Genomic DNA, 13,980 nt, shown 5'->3' with positions numbered 1-13,980 from the left:
AGCGTATAGTGTGACGTATAACTTGTGGAAATACCCTTAGCATAGTGGTGTTGCTAACCTCTCCAGAGTCTTTCATCATTCCAACAATGTTTGCATGGACAGAGTCCTCTCCAGTTCGGCATCTTTCTGGTTGTGTTGATATGTTTGTTTACTGTACACAGCCTGCACTCATTTTTAAATACCCCCGGCGCAGGGGTCACACACGCAATAGGTCATCAAGATGTCACACCTTGGTTGCAGAACATGACAGAGGGAACAAATGATCCCACCATTTTGTTTACACAGACGTCATTCCAGAATAAAGGTGAAATATTCCTGTAACAGAAGTGCTGTGTAAAAGAGACTAGTAGTTGTCATCCTTTTTTGCAGTTGGAGGTGTCATGTCAACAGTTTTACAGAGGCCTCTTCTACTCTATGAAGAAAAAGGTTTTGGACTGCAGAGGATATTTTCACTCCAATATCATGAGCGGCCAATGGGGGAACTGGCGTAAGTTCTGAGTGATGGCGCTGAGTCCATTTCTTTTAAAATATCCCAGAATGAATGAATGAATGAATGAAAACATTATTGACTTTGTTTTTCTGGTGAGGTTGCCATACTAAAAGACTGAAAGATACCCACTTAAACCTTATATAATTTAAGCTTTAAGTTGTTGTCATTGTGAAGACACATGAGCCACATATGGTTTCATTGTTGCAAAAAATGTTCAATAATTCTGTTTTCAAACCATTCATCTTTCAACACAGTTGCTGACCCATTTTCAAATTCTTTCTTTTCTTAAGTTGAGTCATGGTTGTTTTCTCCAAACAGACTGAAAACAAAGTAAACCATGATTAAGGTCAATAACCACTTCAGTACCGGCCAACGCACACTTTAGATGTAACTGCCTTTCTTTGAGTGTAATGGGCTTATTACTGTATTCTCGCTGAAATGAAAAAGGCTCCTACCTTTATAGCCTTACATAAGCAGTACAGATTGTGTGGAAAATGAAGAGCTGACCATTAAAAGTCCTCTCAAACTAATACAATTTGACTGCAAGGCAAAATAAGACTTGATTATTTATCACTGTTGTTACCTAATAATGAAATTAATCTCTGCAACAAGGAAACATGCGCTAAATTAAAACTGTGTTTTATGGTCCTGCATATCTCTCCTCCTCCTCTTCCTCTACTTCCTCCTTCTATTTATATTTACCGTGGGACTCCAGCAGCTTACTATAGGTCAAGGTACTATGTCGGGAGAGAGAGATTAACTCTGGGCAATTAGAGAAGTGAAATTCCCCAGCAATGTTTATTATTCTGCCCTCAGTCTTGTTCTGGGGGCTAGTGGGTGAAATATGGATGTACATTCAATATTTAACATAAGAACATCAAAGCAGCCAATAGCCTCAGTGCTAGGAAAAGGGAAGAAAAGGCAACTTTAGTCTTATTTAGTTGTCCTTATGTGAGTGCTAAAATACTGCAGTTTTCCTCACACACTGATTGCTGTTGTTTCTCTCATTTCAGATTTGGCCCAGAACACGAATCATGCACTGAACCCTGCACTGTAGAAAAAAAAACATGTAATATCTCATGACCAACAGCTTTCTGAAGGAGAAACTGACTGCAAATACGCTAAAATCTATGACAATTAATCTGATTAAAAAGCTATCTCTAGTGCTTCATGGTGCATTTTTTGACTATTTGCACTAATGTTTTTGATGCTGGGTAATTACCTAGTTGTTAAACGGAATCTGACGTAGGATGGCATTTCCTCACAGGTATCAAAAACACATCTAGGCTTGCATGTCCTCACTTTGTAACCTTGCTTGTTTTTTTGTCAGGAAAAAGTAGTCATAAATAATTATTTTAGCTTTTTCTTCAAAGTGCAATTTCATAGCCAGAAGGTGAAATGAAAAGACTCCCTACTATTCTTTTTCACAGCAGGCATTTCACGCCATGGCAGTAAAAAAAACAGATGCATTACTAATAATATTAATGATTATTCCGTTTCATTTAGGCATGTCAGTGAGTCATGTCAGTGAGCCTGCATGCCATCACTAACATGATTAGAAACACCTGAGTCTAACACATCAAAATGTTCCCTGTGTGGAAAAAGGTCTATGGCACACATAAAGATTTTTTTTCATAAAATGCTTTAAACTTTATTTAATCATGTAAAATTCAGAAATTAGCCTCTTGGAGACTTCTGGTTAACAGGTACAGGTAGTAGGTGCAGAAGTGAAAGCTCCATAAACTTTTGTTTTCTTTTTTTAACGAAGCCCTCCTAACCTCTATGCAAATGCAGCCCTTTTATTAACTGCTAAAATACATATGCAAGGCACTACTCACCAAATTCAAAGCCTCGTTAATCAAGCTGGATTCCAAACTAGACCAAGTAGAGGAACACAGCCAACATATATCATCTCTAGAGCTTGCCTCAGAGGAAGCGTGACTTACATGTTACCTACATGACATATGCATTGAAATGTGTTGATGCAGTTCTCTCAGTACTAGTAGTTATGAACAAAAACAGGACCAGTGTCCATGTATCTCACCTACATGTTCTATTAAGAATCAATAACAACTTGAATTTGTGAGGTTGTCAGGTTCTGCCGCTATGTTAGAGTCTTGTGGTCATGATGCAGGAGGTCAATCTCCCAACAGAAGTGGGTGGTACTTTCACTGGAGGATAACTCAACAAATTAAGTAAAAGCCCATTTATGACTTCCTATCAGTGCTCAATAGTAAATTTATTGATATCTCTAACCATTTCCATGTTATAAGCCATTAAAATATGGCCCATTTTAAGTAAAGGCAAATTTGTACTATTTATTTATATATTCTGAATACTATGAACAAACTTTGTAGACATTGTCCCAAGGAAGCTGCATATAAAATTTGAAATGAATCCAAGCAGTAGATTTGTCTGAGAAGATATCTGAAGAACTTGCTAACAAAGACAACGACAAAGACAGTGATGAAGACGATGACTAAGATGATGACAAAGACGAAGACGACGATGAAAATGAAGACTGAATGAATGGCCATCAATGGTGATTTCAGCCCTTCCTTCCATCCAAGTAAACATCTGGGCCTAGTTTTGTGAATTCTGTCTAACCTTTACCAAAATAAAAATGAATGCTATGATTCACACACCAGTGAAATACACTTTTACATGTCAAGGGTCAGCGATCAAACCACCAACCTTCGGGTTTGTGAATGACCCACTCTACCAACTGAACCATAGTCATCCCATGCATATTATACTGTAATTATTTGTTGTGCTGCCAAATTCGTGTGCTCAGTCTCTGTGTTGTCTTGGGTTTTCCATTTGAATGGTCAGCTAGTGTTTGTATTTGGGATTGTCAAACCAGCACTCAGAAAAACTGTATTAACACATTGAGGTTGTTCAATTTGCCTTTTACTCATTGCCATCTTGGCTGTTTTTGAAGACAGATGATATTTAAAATAAATACTCTCTGCTTCTGTGTTTATGTGAATTTAAAGTGTGTGGACAGCTGCAGCAGTCAGATTTCCAAGAAGGATGTTGCAAATTTCAGTTCAATACATAAGTAAGAGCTACTTAACATCAACAGTATGTAAACAGCAAGTGGCTATTTGAGCTGTAAAATGCCCACTTCTTTGCTAAAAATCTAAGACACTTTTGCACTTTGGATGCACCTTAGATGTGACAGCAGACAGAAGAGTGGAGTGTCTTGAGATTCTTGAAGTCCATTTGCTATCTACCAAGCACGTTGGACGTACCTGGATAATGGCCTGAATAATCTCTCAGTATTTCAACAGCTTTGCCTTGATCTTCTTGCAGCTGTTGTACCTAATTTGTATGGCGCTTCAGACAAAAGCAGCTGCTAAATGAATAATTGGAAAATGGAAATGTACAGTAACAGATGCCTGCTGCTGCTGGAAAAGATACTCATGAGAGTAATGAAACTGAAACATTGAGTAAATTATCTGCAAAGCACGAAAGAGCTTTTGTTTTTGTCCTTTTGACTGATAGTTGATATAAAAATGGTACAGCACACTCCAAAGTATAGGTAATTGAATTATTGTTGGAATTTATTTTTAAAATTAGTAAAGAAGCAGAGAACAGCTGTAGTTACAATCAATCACATTAAATCAATCAAATTTTATTTATATAGAGCCAAGCATGGGCGTTTTTAGCCCGTTTTTGGGGGTGCTGATTCCCAGCAACCCTAAAATATTTTAAGGTTGTTGAAATTTTTCTTTTTTCTTGTTTACTTTATGTCCATTCTTAACATGCTAGAAAAATGTCAATGGTCTACAATTTTTTTTAGAAATTATCTGCCTCAGAGATTAAATATTCTGAATGTTATGTATTTTGATCAGATTAACTGGAAAACAAATGACAAAAGTGCCGGTTTGCTGATGTTTTGACGGTATATGATAAAGTGTTATTCCACATATATACTGGTTTATCAGACTTTATCAAGATTGGATGGTTTAGTCACAGAGTTTCTCATACCTTAAAAATGTTATGCTTTTCTTTCACAAATGTGGGAAATTGCGTTAAAATGTACAAAAAAGTGAAATTTCTCTTGCCTGGCCAGCCTACACTCTGGGTGCTCAGCACCCCTAAACCTCTGATCCTAGAATGGCCCCTGGTGCCAAATCATAACACACGTCATCTTATGACACTTTACATACTGAGTCGGTCAAAACTGGACAAGTATTTTTAACACCATGATCTAAAATTAATAAAGCTGGTTTTCCTGAGATAACTGATAAGTTAATGTCGATATTTGTTGAAGTGCATGATCCTTGTTATCTCCAGGTAATGAATAATCAAACCATTTAATAACATAAAAACTCTCATTAGTCATATGTTTATCAACTGTCAGTATTCACAGATGACATCAAGTGTAGCCACTGACTTAAGTTGAAAATGTTGGAAAGAGAAGTTATCACTGATTACTGCAACAGACTGTACTTCAAACAAGGTCTAATAAAGGCAGAAATGGTCTTCTTGTGCTAAAAATGATGGAAATAGCATCATGCTCAGTGTCACATTCGGAGCGGACTCAATGTCGTAACCATGTCAGACAATGCATCATTCACTCCTCAAAAGTTGTTGTTTTTCACACAATATGTGTGACATAGTTAACAGGGAAATGTTTCCAACTGATTGTGGGGATAAATAAATGTGAATGTACATCCTCCAGTCTAATGCACAGAGTGACTTTAAGTTCAGTCTGTCAGATGTCTACAGCTGTTACTGTGATTGCTAAGAATGCAAGTGAATGGAAAAAGTGGATTTTAGAAAGCTGCAGGCTTTTAAAAAGTGTTTAACCACGCTGCCTTGGTTCAGACACAAGCCTTCAGGTCTAACCATTCATTCCTAAAGAACTTACTCTGATGCTGGTGTATTAAGTGATGCCATTGGAGAGGTGTTAGAGAAAGTCTGAAGAACTATAAACTGTGGATCTGTTCTGAGGTCGCATGAAGAGTACACTCTGGGCCATTAATCTTTCGCTGATAACTGGAGCTAAAACATTCTGATCTGTTCTTCATGTTCACAGCTGTGACAGCAGAGAGCTCTGAGCTTCTATTCCGTGTCATAGCCTGGACTAGTCTGAACCTCTGTGTGAAATTCAAATATACTAGACAAACTAGATACTAGACTTTTGATATTGGTTGACGTCTGTTGTGTCACAGTTCATGAGGATAAAACCATCAACTGTCTCTACTGATACCCCTTTTTCATTTCTAACATGAAATTGTGATCTACATCAGATGGATCAGGCTGATTTCATATAATCTGACTGCAGCCTGAGCAGAAAACTATTACAACTTACTTAACACATGATGTTGAGAAATCAGCCTCTACTGTCCTCATGGTAATGACATAAATTAATGAATTACTGACACATGTTGTTTTGTCTTGAGATAACCAAAAAAATTCAACAATTACCATTAAAAACTGAGGTTTGTTTGCTTGAGAAAACAAAAGATATTAATTCATCATCGCATGAAATTAAGCTTTTGTTACCATAAGACAAATTAATCCTTTTATCATGAGAAAACAAGCTTTCTATCTCAACATAACTAGATAATTAACCTCTTATCAAAAGGAAATTAGATTAATCACTAGATTCATTACTAGATTAATATCAGTATAACCAAATAAAATATTCATTATCATGACAAAATAAGTTCCTTTATTTTGAGGTAACAAAATAATGGGCATGTTAGCTCAAAAAATTGAGTTCTGTTCCCTCAAGATAGCAAAATAGTGTGCCACAAATGTTCAGACTGATAGTTTCTCTCTTAAGTATTTCAGAAATCAAAAATGTATAAACTCCAAATGTTAAATATACATTATTTACATGAATATTGCAGCTTAGGGTGACATTATCATGGAGTCACACACTGCGTTCTGCCACTGTCCACCTGTGTAGTACATGTTTCTTCTTTCCCTCCCTGCTAGATAATCCCTTTAGCTCTTTGAACTCCTTACCCGCTGAAACAGATCATTTCTTGCCCCCGACATGTGGGCTACATGCAGCGGCACACTATCTGCCTTCAGTGGTGTCAGCGTACGTCACCATCCGTGGCAGGTACCCCACGCTGTTCTCCACCAGAAGATGGAATTACCCAGACAGCCATGGAGTGCTCCCAATGCAGCAAGAGGCGAGTCGTAATGCTGTTTACACCAACAGCACGCCACCACCGCCTCACCAAGATTAACTTAATCTCATGTCACAACTGCAGTGGAAGCGTTGCTTTGAAAAAGCTTAAACTGTCTGTGGATTTTTTTAAGACGAGACTAAAGTGAATTTCCTCCTAAAAATAATAAGAAAAAAAGTATATAGATAGGGCCTCTCTGAGGGGGGCATGCTGGGTAAATATGCATGATGTGCTTTGTGTGAGCCCGTCTTTGTTCCTCTCGGTGCCTCTTTGTTCAGGGCAGATACAGACTCCTGTTTCCTACATTTGCATTTAGATTCCTACAAGCCAGAGTCCCAAATCTGAGTCAGTGACCATTGACTCCTTGAGGGCACCATTTCCACAAAGTGAATTATTTAATCATGACAGGGTAATGATACAGTATTTGTTCACTGTTCTATGTTCTTTACATCACAATAGTGTTATTTCCTAAAGTTTGTCTCTTCTTCTTCTACCAACTTTTCTTTTTTCTTCTTTTCTTTAAAAGTAAGTCACTGGTTACCACAATATTGTTAGCCTCAAAGCATAATTGCCTAAGTCACATTTTTTCAGATCGAAGCCAATGGTGCAAAATGAAGCAGCTGTGTCACCAGAATAAAGTTAACTTTGGCCAAAAATATAACTTAGGCAATTATGCTATGAGGCTAATAATATTGTGGCAACCAGTGACTTACTTTTAAACGGAAACAAAATTATTTGCACAAGATTACTATTCCCTGTGGACTTCAGGTAAATCATAATAATCATGAACATTGGCTGTGATCTTAATCCTTCACAAATCTGCCACAGCTGCCATTTATAATGTAAAATGACCCGACCTATTTCAGAAAACACACATCCAGTCTCATGATAATATTAGTCTTGTGTGAATCAACACCTCTATGATTTGGAACATTTTCTGTTTCCTCCATACCTTGTTTCTGCCTGTTTCCTGGTTGGGGATTGACCAAGCTGAACAGGGATGATAAATGAAAGTTTTAGAAGTGTTTTGAGTGCGATATCAAGAGGCTCCAAGTAATGATGATTATGGATATTTAGTGAAAGAACACAAAGACCTAGAACTATTTTTGTGGTAACTTCCAAATGAATTTTCTCCAACATTTATCCTTTCCTAAGCCTTTTATTGCCTCATTGCATATACCGATAAAACAGTGTGACAGATTTATAAATATTGATATGAAACATATTTTTGGTTCACAAACTTTAATTTAACACACACACACACACATCTGTGGCTTGCAGAAACATACTGTATACTGGCAACTTTTGTTTTTCTTATCTTCCTCCTCTTCATTTCCCTTTTTCATTGGGTCATCTCATTTTCTTTCTCATCTTTTCTGACGTCTCATCCTCCACCTCCATATTCCTCTTTGCCTACAACACTTGTCCCACATGTCCTTTCCCACCATTGATTTCTGCATGCCTTTTACCAAACTCCAGGACATCAAAAGGCAGCCATTTATCATGACCATGGAGCTGAAACACAGAGCTCATAAGCATCAAGGCAGTCATAAATCTGAAACACATGGGGGGGCATGTTTCAGTCTGCACAGGAAAGGGTCAGGAAACATTCAGCAGCATGTTCACCATGACAAGGCTGCAGATGGCCTACAGAGTTTGGCTCCAATCCAGAGCTAATTAGAGAGCTGTGATTTTACCAAAACATAAGCAGAATGTGATCTTCATTTGCTGCTCAGTGTTCAATATGCTGGCCATGGTCATACATATTGCATTTCAGCATTTCATTTGTATTGAACCTCCTCATCTTTCCCATGTTGTTTCACTCACAATGGCCTTCAGTAGTCTAACTTTAATCAATTATAAGTGTGTTTCCAGAGTTATTCTCACAATGAACTGTATGTTACCCGTCCTCAGCAATATAAGTCATTGAACATCAAGGCTGTAAAGCAGCACAGTGCTGAAATGCTTCAACTTAATTTACAGTAGTTCAGTAGTTGTAATGCTTCTGTAGGAGTAGTTTTTCCTAGAAGGGGATACAGAGACCAGCACATGTGTTTATCCAGTCTGTCTGTCAGAAATGTGTTGATGGACCATAGCTGGAAAACCATTCAGACATGCAAAAATGTATTGGAATTTCTTTGAGTGGAACCTTTTGCAGCTTTGCAACGTTTATTTATTTAAGCTTTTCCAGGTAGGTCAGTTGAGAACCACTTCACATTTAGCAGCATAGTAGGCATATAAAACAGAAAAAAACTAAATTAAACAAAGAATAAGTCACAAAGTCACATAACAAGCCATAAAAGTAGAGAGCATTACTTACAGTATTTACAGTGATATATTTTTAAAATGAGTAGTTATTAGCAGTAAGAACATGTGGAACATTGGGCACTCGAATAAACAGAAACAGGTTTTGAGCCTCCAACTGCACTGGGGCAAGTGGCCTGTTGTCACCTCAGACAGTTCAGCTCAGTGTACAGCTCCCTGACATTAGAGATATACACCAATCAGCAGCATTATGACCACTGACAGGCAAAGTAGTATTAATTTTGATTATCTCATTACAGTGGGACCTGTCAGTTGATGGGATGTATTAGGTGGCAAGTGAACATTTACCCTACAAGTTGAAGTGTTAGAAACAGCAACATTTTCAAGAGTAGGGATATGAGCAACTCTGACAAGGGAGAAATTGTGATGGCCAAATTACTGGGTCAGAGCATCTCCAGATCTTGTTATAACCATTTTACACTGGGAATGCATAAATGCATTCTCAATGTAAAATGGTTAGTACAAACCAAAGGGAGTCTGAAGAACAACAACCAGACATCAACTAATCAAGCATCTTTAAGAGCATTATTACCACCTAAAAGGTAAATGTTCACTTGCTGCCTAATATATCCAACCGAGTGAACAGAGTCATTGTAATGAAATAAATATTTGTATGTCTTTATGTTGGTTATTACCTTGATCATAAAACAGACCTGAAACAGAATTTAAGAATAACAATGAATCAATTATTTAATGAACATTAATCAAACTTACACAGATCTGTGGTCTCCCAAGGTTACAGAGAATCAGGGGCTCGTTTCTGCACTAGCTCGTTAAATCGTAAAGCTCAGCGCAACACAAAATGCGTCCATTTAACGCATTTTGTGGTATCCCGTTTCTGGGCTCGCTCTTTGTTCGTTAACAACTAAAACAACGCAAAATGCATTCATGTGTTAGTTTGTTAACCCCAACGCAACGCAAAATGCACTATCCCGTTTCTGGGCTAATTGGTTAAAAGTGTGCACTCGCCCAGTTCTTTGTTCCAGGGCTTCGTTCCAGGACCTCGGAGGTCTGAGTTAGAAGGAGGATGTATTCTTGTAGCTTCATTTCGCTTCACTTCTTTCATGTATTTCCTTTGAAATATTATTTACATTTGAAAAAGAAGATTTTTAACACAAGTTTGATAATATCTTTAATGATATCAAATTTTTCCCATGGACATTTTGCACTGATAAAAATGAATTTACCGAGTGAGGACTGATCTGCTCACTGAATTTTATTCTCGATCGATTTATGGATAAATATAGATTAGTTCAGGGCAAAGTGTGTGTGGCTTTGAGAGATGACTGAATGAATGAATGAATGAATGAGAACCATATGGGGCCAGAGCCAGTGAACTGGTGCCACACACACAAGCGGATGTGTGTGTGTGTCTGTGCATGCACATAATGAGATATGAGCGCGTGGATAAGAGGAACGGAACAGCATTCAGTTTTTCTATACAATCTGCTTGTTGTGTTGTTCGGCATGGTTATGACCAACAGTGACCATTTAGAGTTCTGTTAATAAAGTCACCAGTGCGGAATAACTGGGGTCATCCTTAGATGTCCAGCCGGATGCACGATATATATGTGTAAATAATTCAGTTCAGTTCAGTGTGTGTGTGTGTGTGTGTGTGTGGGGGGGGGGGGGGTTACATCATGCAGACAGCTGAGGGGGTCCATCTATAGTCAGATGAGGGTGAGGAGGTCCATCCAGACAGGTGAGGGTCTGGGTGGAGGTCACAGATCCAAGGTCACAGATATCCTATAATAATTCTTCATTCTAACCATAATGCTGTCAGATGACTGGAAACAGTGCCAGCGGAGGCGTTGTTCTGGGTTAAATAATGAATGCACCTGTTTAGCACACGCTTGAACGCAAATAGCGAGCGAATGATGGCTTAGCGAATGCAACGAGCGCAGAAACGGATTTTGTGTTCATTAAGCCTCTGCGTTCGCTGACCCATCGTTCGCTCACTATTTGCGCTGAAGGACACGCAAACAGCTGCGTTCACTATTTAACCCAGAAATGAGCCCCAGATTCCCTAGCCAACACACTTAACGTCTTAAAGCAAAAGACCCACCTCTCTGACCTCCTGTCCTCAAGAGCCCCAAATTATCTTTTCCCTACTTCTTTGTACTCTTTACTTGGGGTGTTGCCTTCTTCCTCCTAACTTCAGCCAATCCCTTCACGTATCTTACCATCTTCTCTTTATGACTAATAATACAATTAAACAATAAATATTACATACTCTTAAAAACCAAGCTAACCCATTCATGACCCTCTGTATTTTTTCAGCTTGTAACTCTCTAATGTCAATAAGTCACACAACTTAGAGCAAATCAGCAAAATACAGAAATCCTTGCTATAACATATTACATTCCAAATACAAAACATAGTTATCATGATTATAACATATTGCATTCTAATTATATAATGCTTAGGTTTTTTATATGTTCTGTAACTGTATAATTCACCTGACAAACTATGGTGTCAGTGGTACTTACATGGGGATTTAATTGTTGCATGCTCAATTAGTATTTAAGCTTTTGTTTAGTTGTGTTGCTTTCCCTATGTGTGCTGTGTAAGGAAAGAAAAAGGAATGAGAGACACAATAATGCAGTAATTGTTGAGGTAAATCTAAAAAAAAAAATCTAAAAAGGTTTAAGTTTGTACATTGTTTTAAAGGGTAAAGTACATAACATTTCTGATTTGTGTTTGTCCCTCGCAGAACAAATATACAATGAAGTGCACAATAACTAATTTCTGCTGTGTTGCTAAAAAGTCTGTTAGATGTGATATGCTGAGGGGCATTTGTGTGCTTTGCCCAGACCTTTGTCTCTCAGACAGAGCTGTATGATTACTAAGAAGAGCAGAAAGAGGAGAGAGCCATATAACTGGATGCTGACACTTTGTTGTTGACCGGAGGTACAAATATTGTGCCCAAAGGTGGATGCCAAGAAATATCCCAAACACAGCAAAACAAGAAAACAGAATATGTAGGGGGCAATGTTTCAACAGGTAAATACCACACACTGACAGAGCGTAAGAAGAGATGATTGACAAAGATTATTATTGTAAAAGTAGATGAAGTTTTGAAAGAAAATATGATGATAAATACATGATAAATGATACTCACAGCTGAATTTAGCTGATCTTTGCCAGGGGTTTTCATCTCCATTATTGTTTGTGGTCTTGTTGACACACAGATCCTAATCACACTTTCTCCAGTGTTAAAGACAATTAATCTTTATCAAGAGATTGAAATAAAATATAATGGATGTACTGAAGCATCCATGGATCCAGCCTGGTGTTGCTTTTTCAAGCACAGTAATGATGTTAACACTGAAAATCAGAGTTAATTCAAACACAGAGATGTCATTCCAATTAACAGTGTTACTAAGTCTTCACAAGTATATTTATTTTGTTGTTTGTTTCTAAGTTTTTCTAAGATTTTTCTTGTTTGTTTTTTTTTAATCTTGATGGGGGTTTAAACACAAATGTATTGCACATTTTAACCACATTTTTACAAAAACACCAAATTTATGCACATTTCCATCCACTGCAGTCAGGTAATTGTAACAGGTGGTGTCAGACTCTGCGTTGTGTTTTTTGAAGGACGAGACCCACACGTATTACTTTGGAGGCAGTCTTCGTTTATTGTTTTTTCGGCTCCTGACAAAAGTGACATAAAACACAAAAACCTCCGGTCAGCGACCCCCGTAAAACATGCCCCTGCACAAACCAAATGATACAAAAATGTGTTTCAGCACGTCATAAGCACACTGTAGTACAGTTTGAACTAGCCAGTTCATTTAAAAATTAAATTAGCAGAGGCTAAACCAAAAATTTTCTCAGACTGTACGGCTGCTTACCTCTCCCATAGAGATCCAGAACAAAAGGGAAGAGGTAAAGGTGCGAAACTCTAGTTATAGCAGGCAGTGTCACATTATAAATTACTCACTGGGGAACAGACTCACATTAAAACTTCCACATGCTGACTCAGAGGCCCACAATGTCAAATATTAACCAAAAGAAATGAAAATAAAATGAACAGATTTTGTGTAATTATAACAAACAATGCACAATATCATTTACATACCCACATTGCTGCGAAATAATTGACCCTGTTACATAAATACTAAGAGCTAGTTCTTCTTCACCATGGTTTCATATAATACATTGATGGAGCTGACTTTGCCCCCTGAACCAAACCAAAGGTCTGGATCATGGAACATTATGTCAAACTCTTCCAGTTTGTCTACTGTTTCAGTCTAATATTTTTTTCGGCAGCTCTTCGTTGTTCTGTTTCATTACCTTCAAAAACATCATTTGTGTTTGTTTCTTCTCCTCACTGGTTCACACATGGAGGCATATATATTATTATCTAATACACTACATCTGTTTACATTTGGTTTATCTTTTAATGATATGGCAATTTTTGCACCTCTATCAACCATAAAAGCATTTTTGCAATATTGTGAGTTTTTTCAAGCAATTCCATTTTACAATGAGCAGACTGAAAATGACATAAAAACAGCTGGATGGAAATGCATCCTGAGATAAATAAAGCTGAAATCTAACTTTGGATAACAGCAGCCATCCTTTTTCAGGTGACAGGTACAGCAAATGGTATGATTTTTGCCTAAGCGCCATTGAGTAAAACCTCTGCAGCTCAGCTAGCTCCAGAGTTGCTGCTCTGTTTCTGCAAAGGGAACGCTTCGGAAAGAGGCGGCTCTGAACATCATCCACAGAATGAACATAATTTAGTAGCAAGTACTGATGTTGTTCAATGCTTCTAACTTACAGAAGGAAATTAAACAGTGGCTACAGAAGACAGGGTTATTTCTGTTCAGGAGTTTCCAGATGCTTTGGAAAATGGCTCAGCAGGTTGGCAATGTCAGCAGGAGCTCTATTTGCATAAATGGAGTGATGCCTACAGCCAATTTAACCAGACAAGCTGAGCTGTACTGCTAGACTGACGTACAACATGCTCCACTTACTGCCACATTTACCCAAGACAACTTT

The 13,980-nt window shown here is 37.8% G+C and overlaps 1 long non-coding RNA gene across 1 annotated transcript; it reads right to left on the bottom strand.

The window, feature by feature from the left end:
* Positions 1–2,070: 2,070 nt before the first annotated feature.
* On the bottom strand, positions 2,071–13,086 carry LOC115432501 (uncharacterized). Its single transcript, XR_003937217.1, has 3 exons — positions 12,955–13,086; positions 7,902–7,913; positions 2,071–2,081 (listed from the first exon to the last, which is right to left on the bottom strand). It is a non-coding gene; the product is annotated as an uncharacterized LOC115432501 (long non-coding RNA).
* Between the last annotated feature and the right edge of the window lie 894 nt (positions 13,087–13,980).

Source organism: Sphaeramia orbicularis, chromosome 14 (assembly GCF_902148855.1).
Source record: "Sphaeramia orbicularis chromosome 14, fSphaOr1.1, whole genome shotgun sequence".
Lineage (NCBI taxonomy): Eukaryota > Metazoa > Chordata > Actinopteri > Kurtiformes > Apogonidae > Sphaeramia > Sphaeramia orbicularis.
This window is presented reverse-complemented; position numbering and strand designations above follow the sequence as displayed.